Source organism: Uloborus diversus, chromosome 3, assembly GCF_026930045.1.
Source record: "Uloborus diversus isolate 005 chromosome 3, Udiv.v.3.1, whole genome shotgun sequence".
NCBI classification, from domain to species: Eukaryota; Metazoa; Arthropoda; class Arachnida; order Araneae; family Uloboridae; genus Uloborus; species Uloborus diversus.
This window is the reverse complement of record NC_072733.1, coordinates 25,279,662-25,294,280: the sequence shown is the minus strand read 5'-3', so window position 1 is coordinate 25,294,280 and position 14,619 is coordinate 25,279,662. Positions and strand designations below refer to the sequence as shown.

The following is a 14,619-nucleotide window of genomic DNA, read 5'->3' as shown; positions in this document are numbered from 1 at the left end:
TACACATATATAGTTACACTGTTAAAATCAAGTTCAATGTTTTATTAAGAAATAAGTTTAATCTAACAAAATTTCGCTAGAACTATCTTATTGGTGATATTAATCACTAGTAAGATGGTTGCAGATAAATTTTGCTATATTCAAATTATTTCTTGGCAAAATATTGAACTTTATTTTTATGCTTAGTTTTCTAGGAGAGTAAGTAACAAGTTTAACTGCTCTCGCTTAAAATATGGAAAACTCTTGCTTTAAGCTCCCGTTCTTGTTGATTATTGTCATGGTCAGTTTTTATAGCAAATAAGGAAAAGGGTAAGAAATTAATAAATACCTTTGGGCAAAAAAAGAAACATAAAGCAACAACGTAATGAAAGCACTTCAGATTTACAGATATGCGTTTCTAGGTTTCAAAGAACCTTTTTTTTTTCAATGCAAAAGATTGTGAGCTTTTGGACGTAAGTACTTTTTTTGGATGACTTTTCAACTACAGGCTCATAATTTTATGCACTGAAAAAGGGTGTGCCAGCAATTTCTTGCAATATGTGTGTTGTGATTATGTAGTTTTTATGGTTACAAAATAAAAGCCGTTTTTATGTGGATAAAAAACGAATGAAAATTGTGTTCTATGTGCGTTATAAAAAAAAACCTGTAGTTTTTTTTTTTTTTTTTTTTTTTTGAGCGGCAACCGCATTATAGCAAATCAAAAGAACACAAACAAAACTAGCTGCATCAGTTGCTGAAACATGCACTAAGATAATATTCTGAAATACAAAGGAAGGGGGATAAGAAAATAATTTTCTTTCTAAATTTCGTTGCTTGCTCTGGAAGAAACCCAAGAACAATTTGACGTTTTCTTAATATCAATATGCTTTGTCTCACTTCTCTGCTGATTTTCAGTTGTAGTGAATTCGGCATATTTTTGTTTTTGAGTAGAAAGACATTACTAAGCAATCCGGGGAATTTACTTTAGTGTTTGAAAAGATACACTATATTTAGCTGAAAATAGAATTGAACACTTGACAATTAATTTAGTTCATAGTTAAAAACATTAAAATTCAAGTTCCTTGCTCTAAATATCGTCATCACATAGGAGATATCCGCAAAGCACCGGATTGTTAGCCGTATACTTTTCTTTACACTGGTGTTAGCGGCTTTTGGGACTCTTCGGTTTCTAACACTGTCAATGTTACTTAAGAAGTAGCATTGTTACTAGAAACCTTTATGGAATCTCAGTTCCCTAGACACTCTCTAGTAGTACTGCAGTTTCATTTGCAGTGCATGTATCTAAAAGTTAACTACATGTGGGTTAACTACATCATCCTCTCAAAATAAGAAAGATAAGCCAATCATATCTCCTCTAAAGATAAGAGTAGTTAATCCAATTAAATATCCGCAGAAGACCAGAAAGAGTTAAACAACTAGATTCAAGTGTAACCAAATGTGAGATTGATGCCCTGTCCAACGACGGTCAAGATCAAAACCGACTTAGGACTTCAAAGTCCAGGTTTTTCTTTCAAACACATTTATTCTCTGAAGAAAAATTAATCCTGTCGCCTGAAAGGGTGTCAAAAATATACCGTATGGATCACATCATATTAACTTGAGCGAAAGTAATAATATTTACAACTTTGAATATTTTTATATTTCTACTAACTCTAGAACCTTTTGCTGTCCTAGGAAATGCTTTCTTTTTAACGCCATGTATGTATTTTACTCTTTTGTGTAGCAAATACAAGTTCTTACCAAAGTTATGAAGAAAAGTGACTGATTTCGCTTTTAGAATTTAAAACAGCACGAAAAAAAGCTTTTGTATTGAAACAAATTATATCAGGTCGGTTTTATAAAACGAAACAGTTTTGGTTAATTCTTTCAATAATTTAGAGAAAATAGAACTACCCTGACATTTCGAACATTCTTTTAAATAAAGGATCAGCAAACTTGATCTTGCTTTGTTACAGATGGCGTTTCATCCAGGATGCAAATGAGAAATTTGAAATCGACTATTTTTGACACGCAACAAATTAACTGACTCCATCCTCCACTAAGAAGAAGTGAAATTCCACTAACATCAAGTAGACAACTAAAAATGCTGGATAGTACTATACTGCCATGGGCAGAAATGAGTTTTCGAGATATTTGAAAGAAATGCGTTTTGGATTCCATACTAACAAAAAGGAAACATTGGAATTAGACGCTTTCCTCCAGTTTTTTTTTTCAAGCTAGACTAAACAAACAGCTTGTACAATAAAGCTAACGTACTATAGATGACAAAAAAAAAAAAAAAAAAGAAGAAGACTTTGTAGTTACTGTCTTTTACCCACCCACGGCAGTACAATAGTTGATATATGGAGGAATTTATCTGAAACATATGATGTGGTGAGAAAACTTGCCTTTCCAATTTTCTCACAGTATTTCGCTTTAGCTATTCCTGCTAGCAAACATTCTATAAATCAAGTAAAATATAAGTGAAGACACATTTTAACAAACACTTTCAAATTTTTAATTAAACTGTAACAAAGTAACAATTTGCTAGATAATAGAAACCTCAAAAGCAATGCAAGGTCACTGATAAATTTTAAATAAAAAACTTGAGCTTATTACTTCAACCCCTAAATACATGTTCTATGCATGCATAAGTTTCAGAACTAAGCACTATACCTCGAAGTATATCAGTCAAACAATTTACCAAGTTAGTAATTGATCCGATGGACACAATGCCCCGAAGAAAGCATAACTAAAATGTGACTTTCTGGCGAGGCAGTGCTTTTCGTCCATATATATTTATGGTGAAATAAAATTAAACTTTAATATTCTTATGATGAAAAATAGTTATGGTGAAGTCTTGTGATGCATGTAGTTACTTAAATCGTTGAGCACAAGATATCGAGGTACAATTTTTCAAGTAAGATATTTTACTTTATTCGATGAAAGCAGTTTTGCTCAATCCGCTATTTCCGAAGCAGGGGTGGAGTTTAGCCCTGCACGATGCTCCGGTACTTTCTTCTTGGATGGAATGCTGTTTCGGAATAGTGTGTCAAGCAATAGTTACTTTTATTTTATTTGACATCAAAAACTAAAAACTGCGTCAATGAAAGAAAAACCTCCACGCATTCTTTTACTGTAAGGTTTTGTCAATGAAAAGGTTTTTGCACATTTATAGCCATTGTTGACACATTAAAGGAAATTTTAATGGAGCACGATATCATGCGTACAGATAGACTAGGTAGTACCTGGTGCGCGGGAAGGTGTGGGGGAGGAGGGGGGTAGAGGGTCAACCCAATGGAGACTTCTATTTTAACACGTATTACCAATTCCAGTACAACAGTTTACACCCAATCAAGCACTGCTGCGATCAAACCATCAACCCAATGTAAATTCAGGCTGCGCTAGTGTTGGGCGCGTAGGTGAAAATCGTCTAATTCTTTTCATAACTACGAAAGGTGCACAAGGCAGGAGTATGCAATTTTTTTTATGGATTAGAGTACGAATTAAAAAAATTATGTTTAAATCTGCAATAATTTTTTTAAATAAATTTTAAAGAGCAAGACTTTGAATACAGTGTAAAATTTTTAAAATGTACAAAAAAATTAAGTAATCTTTGTCATATGTACCAAATCAGTTATAAAATCTAGAGATATAGATTAATCAAATTTTAATATAGAGTCCATTTTTCCGAAAATCTGAAAGTTAGAAAGTCACAATTTTCCAGCCGAAAATTTTACATGCGCTCGAAACTAATTGGGTAAACTAATCTGGTAGGGGAAAGTGGTGAAAGGGGTAAAATGGTCATACATCAAATAAATGGCTGTAGCTTGAAAATAAATGTTTGTATGAGAGTAAAAATTTTATTTCAGAGTTTAGCAATTAAGAATTACATTATGAATTCAAAATTTTATTACTGGCAAAATGTCATTTAGTGAAAAAATTTGTTTTGTGTGCATATGAAACATTTTAAAATATGAACACCTCTTTCAACTTCTCTGGGAAACTTTGTTTATCAGAATTTATGACAGATTGACTGTGCAGGAAGCTTTCTATACGTTTAAAAAACCTTTACTTATTAGCAACTAGCTGTATTCTTTTTACAGAATATTTTAGAGCATTTTAAGTACGATGGGGGTAAAGTAGTCATATGAACGCATAAGACATGTAATAGTTAGATATTAATTTCACTAAACATATAATTTTTACAGTAAATGGGATGAAATAAGATTTAGTTTACGAAAATATACGCATTATACTACTTTATAGAGGAAAGGGGGACAGAATGTAATTTTTTTTTCATTTCTTAATTTCTCAAAAAATATCAATTTCTCAGAGCAAAAGTGTCCTCATGATTGCATAGTCTTTTCTTTGTGCCATGGATTTTTTTTCAGATTTTTAGACAAAATATTTACTTTATGGAATTTTTTAAAAAATTCTTCAATTGTTCACATGTGCCACCTTTCTCCTACGTATATATTCCAGTTAATACTTACATGAACACGTATAATAGGTATATATTTGTGCATGCTCAAATATATGTTTATATGAGCTTGTGTACACGAGTATATACTTGTACCCAGTGGTGGATAAAGAAAAAATTAACTGGGGGGGGGGGAAGCACAAAATATTTTTTAAAAATATTTCTACATTAACTTGTTGTAAGAAAAAATTAAATAGTTATGATGATAAAACTAATGATAATAATAATGATAATATGCAAATAAAATAAACACTGTACACAAAGGACAAAAAAGTTTATTCAAAGGACGCAAATAGACTGAGTTACTTCTTCACAAATAAATTTAAACGTTATTTGGCATTTATTTTCCTATTTTTGTGAGCGAACATATAAAATTTTGAACTTTCTATCTTTTCTTACCCATGATGAATCATAAAAACGGCTTCATTATTTTAATAGCGGGAACCTTTTTATGGAGGCGTTTGGGATTTGTAAAAACAATGAATTTTTTAAACACATAAGAGGTTTGAAAATGCTGAAAGTTTGAAAGCCTCCAGTGGATTCTCAACATTTTAGAGTTCGACTAGAAATGTAAAATTTCCAGAAATTTTGAAGTAGTCGGAAAAAAAACAGTTTTTTCTGGAAAAATTGGAAAAAATGGAAAAATTAATTTTTCATGAATAAAAATAGGTTTTCTTAATACTCTGTTTTTCTTGGAACGTATGAAGGGTTGAGCATTAAAAATGTATGAAATCCACACATCTTCTTTTTATGATTGACAGAAATGCACATAAAGGCAAGTTTAATTAGAAAAAAAATAGCCTTTTTGCTTTATAACTGAGAGCTTTTTTGGTCAAACACCAGAAATAAGTCAAATCTTCGTTCAACCAATAATATTGGGTAAGGTGTGTCTAATCATAAAAATTACGTTTTCTATTTTAGATTGCCTTTGAAACATGACATAATAATACAGTGGACGTCGGTTAATTGAATCAGTTTGTTTGAATGAAAAATAAATATGATTTCCCTTTCCCTTGCAATGTAACTTTACTGTCTGAAAATGAAAGCTATTGAGTTTTGAATTTTTCCAATCCAGTCCAAGTCATTATTAACTTGGCTTTTCTCTATGTTTCCAAATGAAAACCCAAACCAAAACTGCGTAATAGTTTCTAAAGCTGAACCAAAACTTAAACTGAAGTTTCAGTTAACTATAGTTAGTTAACTATAACTAAGTTCTGTTAACTATAGTCCAGTTAACTAGTTGCTGGCCGTACTAAGCATAGTAGTAAAAGTAGTCATACCTGCACTTTTGAACAAAATTGAGTTATTGTAACCAAGTTGCTCTCTGTTTCGTATTTTACTTAATAAATAAAATGTTTTAGGGTCATTTGATCGATAATTGTTTTTAAAAAAAATTCTGCAAAACAAAAATGGCATCTGAATCAAAATATGGATGAGCAAAACTTTAAAACGCAATATCTCAGATTGAGCTCAACTTCAGATTCTACTTTTGGGCTTTGCACGGTAGTATACATTTGGTTCGGCACAGTCAGCTCAAACATAGTTATGTGATTAAAGTTATGCTTGTTTGATTCGCAAAGAAGGAAAAGAAATTCTTCACTAAGGATATTGGATTCGCTAAAGAAAATTCAGTGATCTTAATATAGAGTTGATATTTGTGCAAAAAGTAATAAATGTTTTTTTCTCTATATGCAAATTATAATATCACACAACAACTTTCATTATCAAAGTTAGACATTATTTTAATATACAAGGAGGGGGTGGGGCCAGAAGAAAATAGCGTCAGGATTTAAGTATGGGAAATTTCTAATTTATCACTTTTTGATGAAAATTTCAATTAAAATTTCCTGAAATGTTGAAAAATATTCAATTTTTTTGGAGTGGAAGTAAACTCCTTCGAAAAAAACGGTTATTTCCGTTTTCTTCGGAAATTTTCCGTTTTTCTCGGACTGTTTTCATCTCTAGGTTTGACACACGTTCTTTCCACTAACTTACTATCCAGATAGGACTGCAATGCTTCAGGGTAAGTCACATTCATATTTTTAATGTCATATTCCATTTTTCATTTCCGCTATCACTTCTCATCAAATAAACTGCAGTTTTGTATTTTTTTTTTGCTTGTAATTTTTTTCTGTCTTTAACAATCAGTTGTGTTTTTCGGCACAGTACTTCTTTGCGCAGAGCTAAGTGCAGGTTATGAATAGCAAAACGTGTATTAAGGATTGCATGTTAATAATTCTATTCTTTAGTAAACAAAAGATTCTGACATAAAAAATATTCAACTAACACATCGGCTCCAAACCGACAGTTCACTCGGGATTTCTAATTAAAATATGTGATTTTACCCCGGGTAAAAATATGACGGGGAAGAGGGGGGGGGGGGCACGTGACTCCGAAAACACGTGCTTTTCCAAATACACATATACATGTAAACACTAGTACATACATATTTATACGCATGAACTGTTCAGCTCCGATAAGTTGAGCTATGGCCTTGAACAAGTCCTTTTCTTTAAGAGGAATTGCTAGGCGCAGAGTTGGGCTACCATTGCAACCCTTTTACTGGCGAGAAAATCCTGTACCGCTTGCTACTTCATACCTGAATAGTAATATTGTTTGCCAAATAGGCAATACAACCACGCATGGGATTTTAAAACAAAATCCATGTTCTTGTTTTTCAACAAAAATTTTGCAACTTTTTTATGGCTGAAAATCAGTAAGGGGGCTACCTTGTATCAGGAGAAATAAATTGTGAATGCCATTACTGCCATCTGTTAAGGAGAAATGGCATTTTGTGTTTGGGTAACGGAGATGAGAATTTATTGTGTGACATAACTCCTTATCCCCCTCAAACGAACAAAAACACAATATTGAAAGTTAAACATACTTTAACAATTAGTATTTGAGACACTTGTGAAAGAAATAATAAATAAATAAATACATATTTTTAATTTTACAAGTTACTTAGCAACATAAACAGTCACGTGTGTGACATGCCGCGGAAGTGAGAATTCGCATGCTGTGAACCAAAAATATATGAAAATAAAAATTAATATTAAAAATTGTTTGCTGGCTTAAAGAGATATATTTTTGATGAAATTGAAAACATTGTTAAATGTATTGTTCCTTAAAGGTGTTACTGTAAAAGGCGTGTGACAGAAAAATTACACGTTTTGAAGAATGACCCATATATACACGTAACACGTAGATATACGAGTATACACGTACATACAAGCATCTGATGTATTTATGTATTTTCTCGTGTACAAATGTATACACTCGTGCACGTATATGCTTGTGTATGCACGTATGTACTCGTGTATACACGAGTAGACACGTATATACTCGAGTATACACTGATATACTGGAGTATACACTCATACGCACGTATATACTTGTGTGTACACTTGTACACACATTTATACACTAGTAGATGGATGCACACACGCGTATGATGTTCGTCTCTACAGGTATATATACGTCTATACGCGTAAATACTTGTTATAATCTACGTAAACATATTTTCACGTGACATGGATATGCTCGTGAAAAGACGCATTACCCTCGCGTACAAGCGTATATACTCATGTCTACACGTATATACTCGACTAGACAGGTACAAACACGCATCTGACATATGCAGGCAGATACTCATGTATAAACGTTTATACTAGTGTAAGCTGGTGTATATACATGTTACCACAAATATTATAATTTTTCATAATGGATTCATGTTTTTTATTTATTTATTTATTTATGGCCACTTTATCACATGACATGACCACTGTCCACCATCCCATTGGGTAAAGTGGTCATAAATACATAGCGAAAAAAACAGTGGTGTAAGACAACTTAAATCAATATATCTCTCTCTCTCTCTCTTTTTGAAATTCAATGTACCGTATTCTTCATTAATGTAATGTAAAATAACAAAAAAAAAAAAGTGTTTTTTTTATTTATTATTCATCTATGTTGAAAAACCTGGATTTTATGACCCCGCCAGATCTTATTTTACATTTTAGACACTTCGTAAGAACCAACTAATATTTATTGTTTGAACAGTGATTGTTTAAAATTCATATATTTTTATTTCAGAAGTAATTTTTTTAGTGGCAACCCTTATTTTTGTTTATTATCGTTCGTTGATTAAATTAATTAATATGTTCGGTTCAAAAAATGATTAACGTATGCAACACTGATTGGTAAAAAATGGGTGATCTTATGCCAGAGTGAACAATGTGATTTTTAAAGTTCCAACATCAACATATAAATATGCTGCAAATGTTGCTTTCTGTCTTAAATTAATTAAATATAAATGTTTCAAGTATTACATGAGTAGTACTGATTTCCTAATTTTTAAAATCCAAATGTATTAATCTAACTTTGAGTTTTCTCATTGAAAAATAAACATTATGAATGATGGTTCGCTCTCGCATTATAGTCCAGTAGAAATAGCGTTAGGGGTCAAACAAATTGCAAGCGAAACGATTCTTGTGGGAAATGGTAGGTAACATGCTTCGAATGAACACACTAAAAATATACATCCGTACTGTTGGGACAAATATGTTTTTTGGCCGCCATTTTGAAAAATCATTAAAAAAAAAAAAATAATTAAAAAACATCCTTTGTGGGATCAAATGAGAGAAAATTTTAGGCTAAAAAGGAACAAAATATGAGATATTAAAAGAGAAGAGAACATACTAAAAATATTCTAACGTAATATCGCAAAAAATGGTGTGAATTAGCCGCCATCTTGAAAAGTCATGAAAAAAATTTTAAAATAAAAAAAATCATGTGTGGTATCAAATGAAAGGAAATTTCAAGATGAAAAGGAATATCGGATGAGATATTTAAAGTGAAGTGAGCATAGTAAAAATATACGTCAGTGCTACCGCGAAACAGTGGGGTTTTTTTCGGCCAACATTTTGAAAAACCATAAACTATTTCCGAAATTAAAAAAAAAAAAGGCATGGGTGGTGTCAAATAAAAGTAAATCTCATACTGAAAAGGATATTAATCAACTTTTTGAAGCGAAGTGTTTTTAAAGAGGAAATAGGTAGAAAATCGTAAAACAATAATATGCTTACATAAACCGCAAGTGCTAATGCAATTCTTCATAGACTATAATCCATTTGCTTTCAAGTGATTTATGGAACACTTAACGGAATGATGGATAGCAAAACCAAAGTTACTGCAGAAAATTCTAATGCCATTGGAAGAAGTACCCAAGATAAGCTCACCGGCAAAGGCCTTAATAACAATGAAATCAAACCAAGCAGTAACGATGAGTAACGCGATTACTGAAAAAGGATTTTCATTGCTGCTGAGACTCACTACGTATATTCACGCCGTTTAACACAGAGGATGCTTAGACAAGAACGCTCAAGATAATAGTAAACTTTTTAATTACGCGTTATCTACTCTACCAACTACACGATTTGACCATAGTACTCAGCAAATGAGAAAAACAGATAAATCTTGAAAGCAAAATCATTAGATACCTTGAATGTTAATACAATATAGCTGCATCAGCGTACTTCCTACTTTTTGATGGTGGCGCATTGGTTCATCAGTTACCATGATCCACGTCTAAAATATTTGGAGATGTGAAAGTCAACACGAAGCATATGAAAGCAAAAATTGTGGAAAAGAGACCATAGTATTCAATGGGTGTAAGAAACCAAATATAAATACAAGGAGCATATGTTGCGCATAAAGCAGTCGTCAGTTGAAGTAGCATTTGATTAAAATTCACTTAGAATTATTCCGAAAAACAATCTTTCCAATCAACAAACAACGTTTTGTCAACATACTGGCGAGCTGTTTTCAAAGGAGATGTCATTCTGTGATTCAAGCGGAAGGTGACGCAGACACGGTTATAGTGGAAGCAGCTGTAAAAATTGCCTAGGAAAATACATGACGGTAGTTGCGGATGATGCAGACATTTTAATCCTTGTACTGTATCATTCTTTTAAGTATAGTTCAATACATCACCCCCGAATGTTTCCTATTCCTGTTTCTGTAGGAACTCACTAGTTGAATATTTTAATACAGTTTGCCACACATTCTGATAAAGTTCGTGAAATTCAATCCATTCAGAAATCTATTGGTGGGAAAGCCTTGTTATGTTTTCTTAAAATTCCATAAAGAATATACGGTAATAATATTTCAACTATTATGTTTATTAAAACTGAATCCAACATCGTCATCCATATTAACAAACTAATAATACAACTGAATAACACATTTTTTGTTTTTAAGATTTGACTCTTAAGACTGTTGAGCATCCTATTTAGGATCATCGAAAGATGTTACTAATACTACTTCAGGAAAATAGCTTCAGCTAAAAAAAGAATTGGACATAGCTCGTTTGCCGCCAACGCAAAATACATCGAAATATTATCTATATCGAGTACATTTGCTGAGCTTTATTTGGAAATACCTTGAATTATAAACTCCTGATGGGGATAGCAGTTGGTAGATGGAGTAATTTCAGCCAATGCCCAGAATTGAGCTCAACACTAAATAAACTATTAAATATAATTAAATGTACTTGCCAAAATATACTAGAAGAACCATGTAACATTACAAAATGTATATGTCGTCGATATGGACTTTCATACTCGGTAATTTGTAAAAACTGTTGCGAAAATAATTGCACAAACACAAGAAACATTTTGAATTTGGATGAAGATGAGATTTCATTTTGATGATGTAAATATTTTATTTTATAAAACTTCTACAAATTCATGAGTTTTTTTCCTTCTACTTAAATTTTTTAAAAAATGTATTTATTCAACCTTTTTGAAAAATGTCCTTTTGAAAAATGTTAAACCGCTTAGCTTAATAAATAATGTTTTTAACACAAGACACTTCAGTGTTTTGGCTCCTATTTCATCATTTCCTTTTTTTTCGGTCGAAATCAAAACCATTTTCTCTTTGAGCATGAAATTTCCTTTTATTTGGTACCACACATGCTTTTTATTTTTGAAAAATTTCCATGATTTTTCAAGATAACGACAAAAAAAAAAATAATAATAATAAAGGGAATTTCTTGCTTCAGTACGAATATAAGTTTTTATTCTGCCCACTTTACTTTAAATATCCAATTTTAAATACTTTTTCAGCATGAAATTTCTTTTCATTTGATACAACACACGATTTAATATATATATATATATATATATATATATATATATATATATATATATATGGTTTTTCAAGATGGCGGCCAAAAAACGCATTTGTCCCAACAGTACGGATGTATGTTCATTAGGAGTGTGCTACCTACCATTTACCATAAGAATAATTTCTGTTGCAATTTGTTTGACCCCAAGGTGTTTTTTGGCCTATTTCTACTGCATTATTAGATCATCCAAATATTTTCAATACAAGTTGAATAAAATGGATTTCTTCTTGAAGGCCCAATTTACTTCTTTTGCGGTTTTTTAAATACATTTTTGAGGAATTTTAGGGGGGCTAATCATATTTTGGAACTTACCAAATTGGTGAAAAATTTCCCCTCTTGCATTCATTAAGAATTTTTTACAATATTAATTTGTCGGCAAACTTATTTCAACCGCAGCACGAGAAGAAATGTAATATCAACGAAAAAAAATAATAAATGGTAATTTTTACAATATTTATTTACCGCAAAATTTCTTTCAACCAAAGCGCCAGAGGAAATGTATTTTCAGCAAAAAAATAAAGAGATAGAACAAATTAACAACGACCAAGCGAAAACAATAAACAATTCGCGATTGCTCAAAAAAAAAAAAAAAAAAAAGAAAGAAAGAAAATGCTGAAACCCTGTCCTTATAGAGAGTGGATCCGGGAATAATTAGTCATTAGTCTGTCTTTCATACTTTATTTCAAATAAATAAAACGGAAGCGTTTAGCAATGATAGACATCGAACTTTTGAAAACTTCATTTGTTTTTATTATCCATGTTTAAAAAAATACAAGGACAAAACTGTTTTGTTAATTAAGCAAAGTTTGGCAGTCAATAAGGAAAAAAAGTGTAAAAAAGCACCGATTCTATTTATTTATTTCTTTTCATAAAATTTATTTTGAATTATCAGACGATAATTTTCACTATATTACTTGACTTCTAAATGTGCGAAACGGAGAAAAGCAACAAATCTCCCAAACCTTAGTTTGAAGCAGAAAGAAATATGAGGTCATTTCCGAAATTTTAAAAGTATTTTTTTTCTGAAAGAGCATGCTTAAAAACATAGGATCTGACCATTTTTTAAATAATATGACTAAGTTTAATATAACATTTTAAAAAAGTACTTTAATCGGTGCGCTTTCATTGTTTATGCTTCTGCCGATGATATTAGAAATGATGAAATGATGAGCACAATAATCAATTCGCTTCTTTACTCACATGTGTTGGCAACGAAATGGTTGATAGCAAACGTAGAGCGCAATATTAAATTTGCTTCTTGATTGTCATAACGTGGAAACGCGGTCGCGGTAGACAGATGCGCCAAAGTACATCATTTGTGACGTCATAAGTCTACGCCTTAATTTCAAAATCGGAAATTTAAAAAAAAAGTTTAAAAACTAAGCGTTGGGAAAATGAAAGTTTTTTCTCGCTCCATGTTATTCTTATTATTACTAGCCGCCTGCGGCAACCAGCTGGTTCGCTTTTTTCCGCCATTCGCCTTTTTATGAAAACAGCGATCTATGGCTTCTGTTTGGTTTATTTGCCATTCCCCTTTTTGCGCCAGATTGCCGCCTTCAGCGACTGTTTAAATAAATTGTGTGGCGTTTTTTTTATCAATCTTGTCTATCGATATCAAACTTAATTTGAATAAAATATTTTATATATATATCTCCAGTTGACGTTGCTATATCTGCCTCCAGTTGCGTTTTGTGCCATGCACCGTTTTACGTTAAGATTGCCGCCTTCAGCGGCTTCTATCTACATATACAATCCATCTCTATTTACGTTACCTAACCGCCTATTCCCTAACAAAAAAAAAAAAAAACACTCAAAAAACCCTGCGTTTTATTTATTTAAATAAATAGTACAAAATCTACAACAACAGCAAAAAAAAGCTCTACCTTTTGTTCCCCATAGTGTGCAAAAATAGCGTCCCCCCTAAAAAAAAACCTCACCTTTTATCGAATTAAATGCACGCAAATATGTATGTAACGTAAAATAGATGCGGCAAAACGTCCTGCGGGAATGAGGGCGGATCGAAAAAATAAAGAAATCCCTAAACAAAAACAAACAAAAAAAAAATAAATAAATAAATAAATAAATAAATAAATAAAAATCTAATTTGAATTCTGAAACTTTGAATTCAAATTATGTTTTTCGCAATCACGAGTTGCGACAAGACCCTACTCATTAGAGTTATTGTTTCTAGAAATGGCTCCCCCCCCCCCAAGCATGTCCCTCCTCCTGGGTGGTTATGTGTGTATAGTTGTGTGTGTGTGCAGGCTTAAGTGTGTGCACGTAGACCTGTGTATGTGCGTAAAGGGGCTCACGCGTTGGCGAGTGTGTATGAGCATGCGTGTGAAGGACATGGACGCCACCACTCAGCAGAAGTGGATTCCCGGGGACAGTGCTAAGGAAGAGAGCAGCCGTGCCGCCGCCGCCGCGCCGGTGGGCGGTGGTGCTGCTGGTCCAAGCTGAAAAATAATCCCAACGTCAAGGACTGTCAAATGAGAACAATAAGCAATCGTGATTGCTCAAAAACTAAAGAAAAAGCAAGCGCTACCGTTAACATATAGAAGTAAGAAATAGTAAAAAAAATGATAATAAAAATTGTAGCGATTAAGTTTCTTTTCTTCAATAATGAATCCAGGTTGTGACGGCACAGCAGAAAGGAAGAATGTTTTCTTCGACCGATCTGCAGGCATGCGAAAATAGGCAAAAAATGCAAAATAAAGGTTTTTTCAAAAATTCATAAAAAATACAAAAATTGCTTTACCTTCGATTTTTTTGTCCACCATATTTAAAATTAAATTTCCTACACTATAGTACAACAAATGTTCGTCTGGCGCAATTGGTTCAGGTTCTGTGAGATAAAAAGTACTAAAAAGTGCCAATGAACACATAAAACATTAAATAACTTTTTTTTCTAGTTAAAATATCAAAAATCGAATCCCGAAGTGCACATCTTCGGCTAAATTTGCACCTG

The 14,619-nt window shown here is 32.3% G+C and overlaps 1 protein-coding gene across 1 annotated transcript in view; it reads right to left on the bottom strand.

The window, feature by feature from the left end:
• Window positions 1-14,619, bottom strand: part of LOC129218071 (sarcalumenin-like) — a 113,761-nt gene that overhangs the window by 47,236 nt on the left and 51,906 nt on the right. The window lies entirely within an intron of this gene.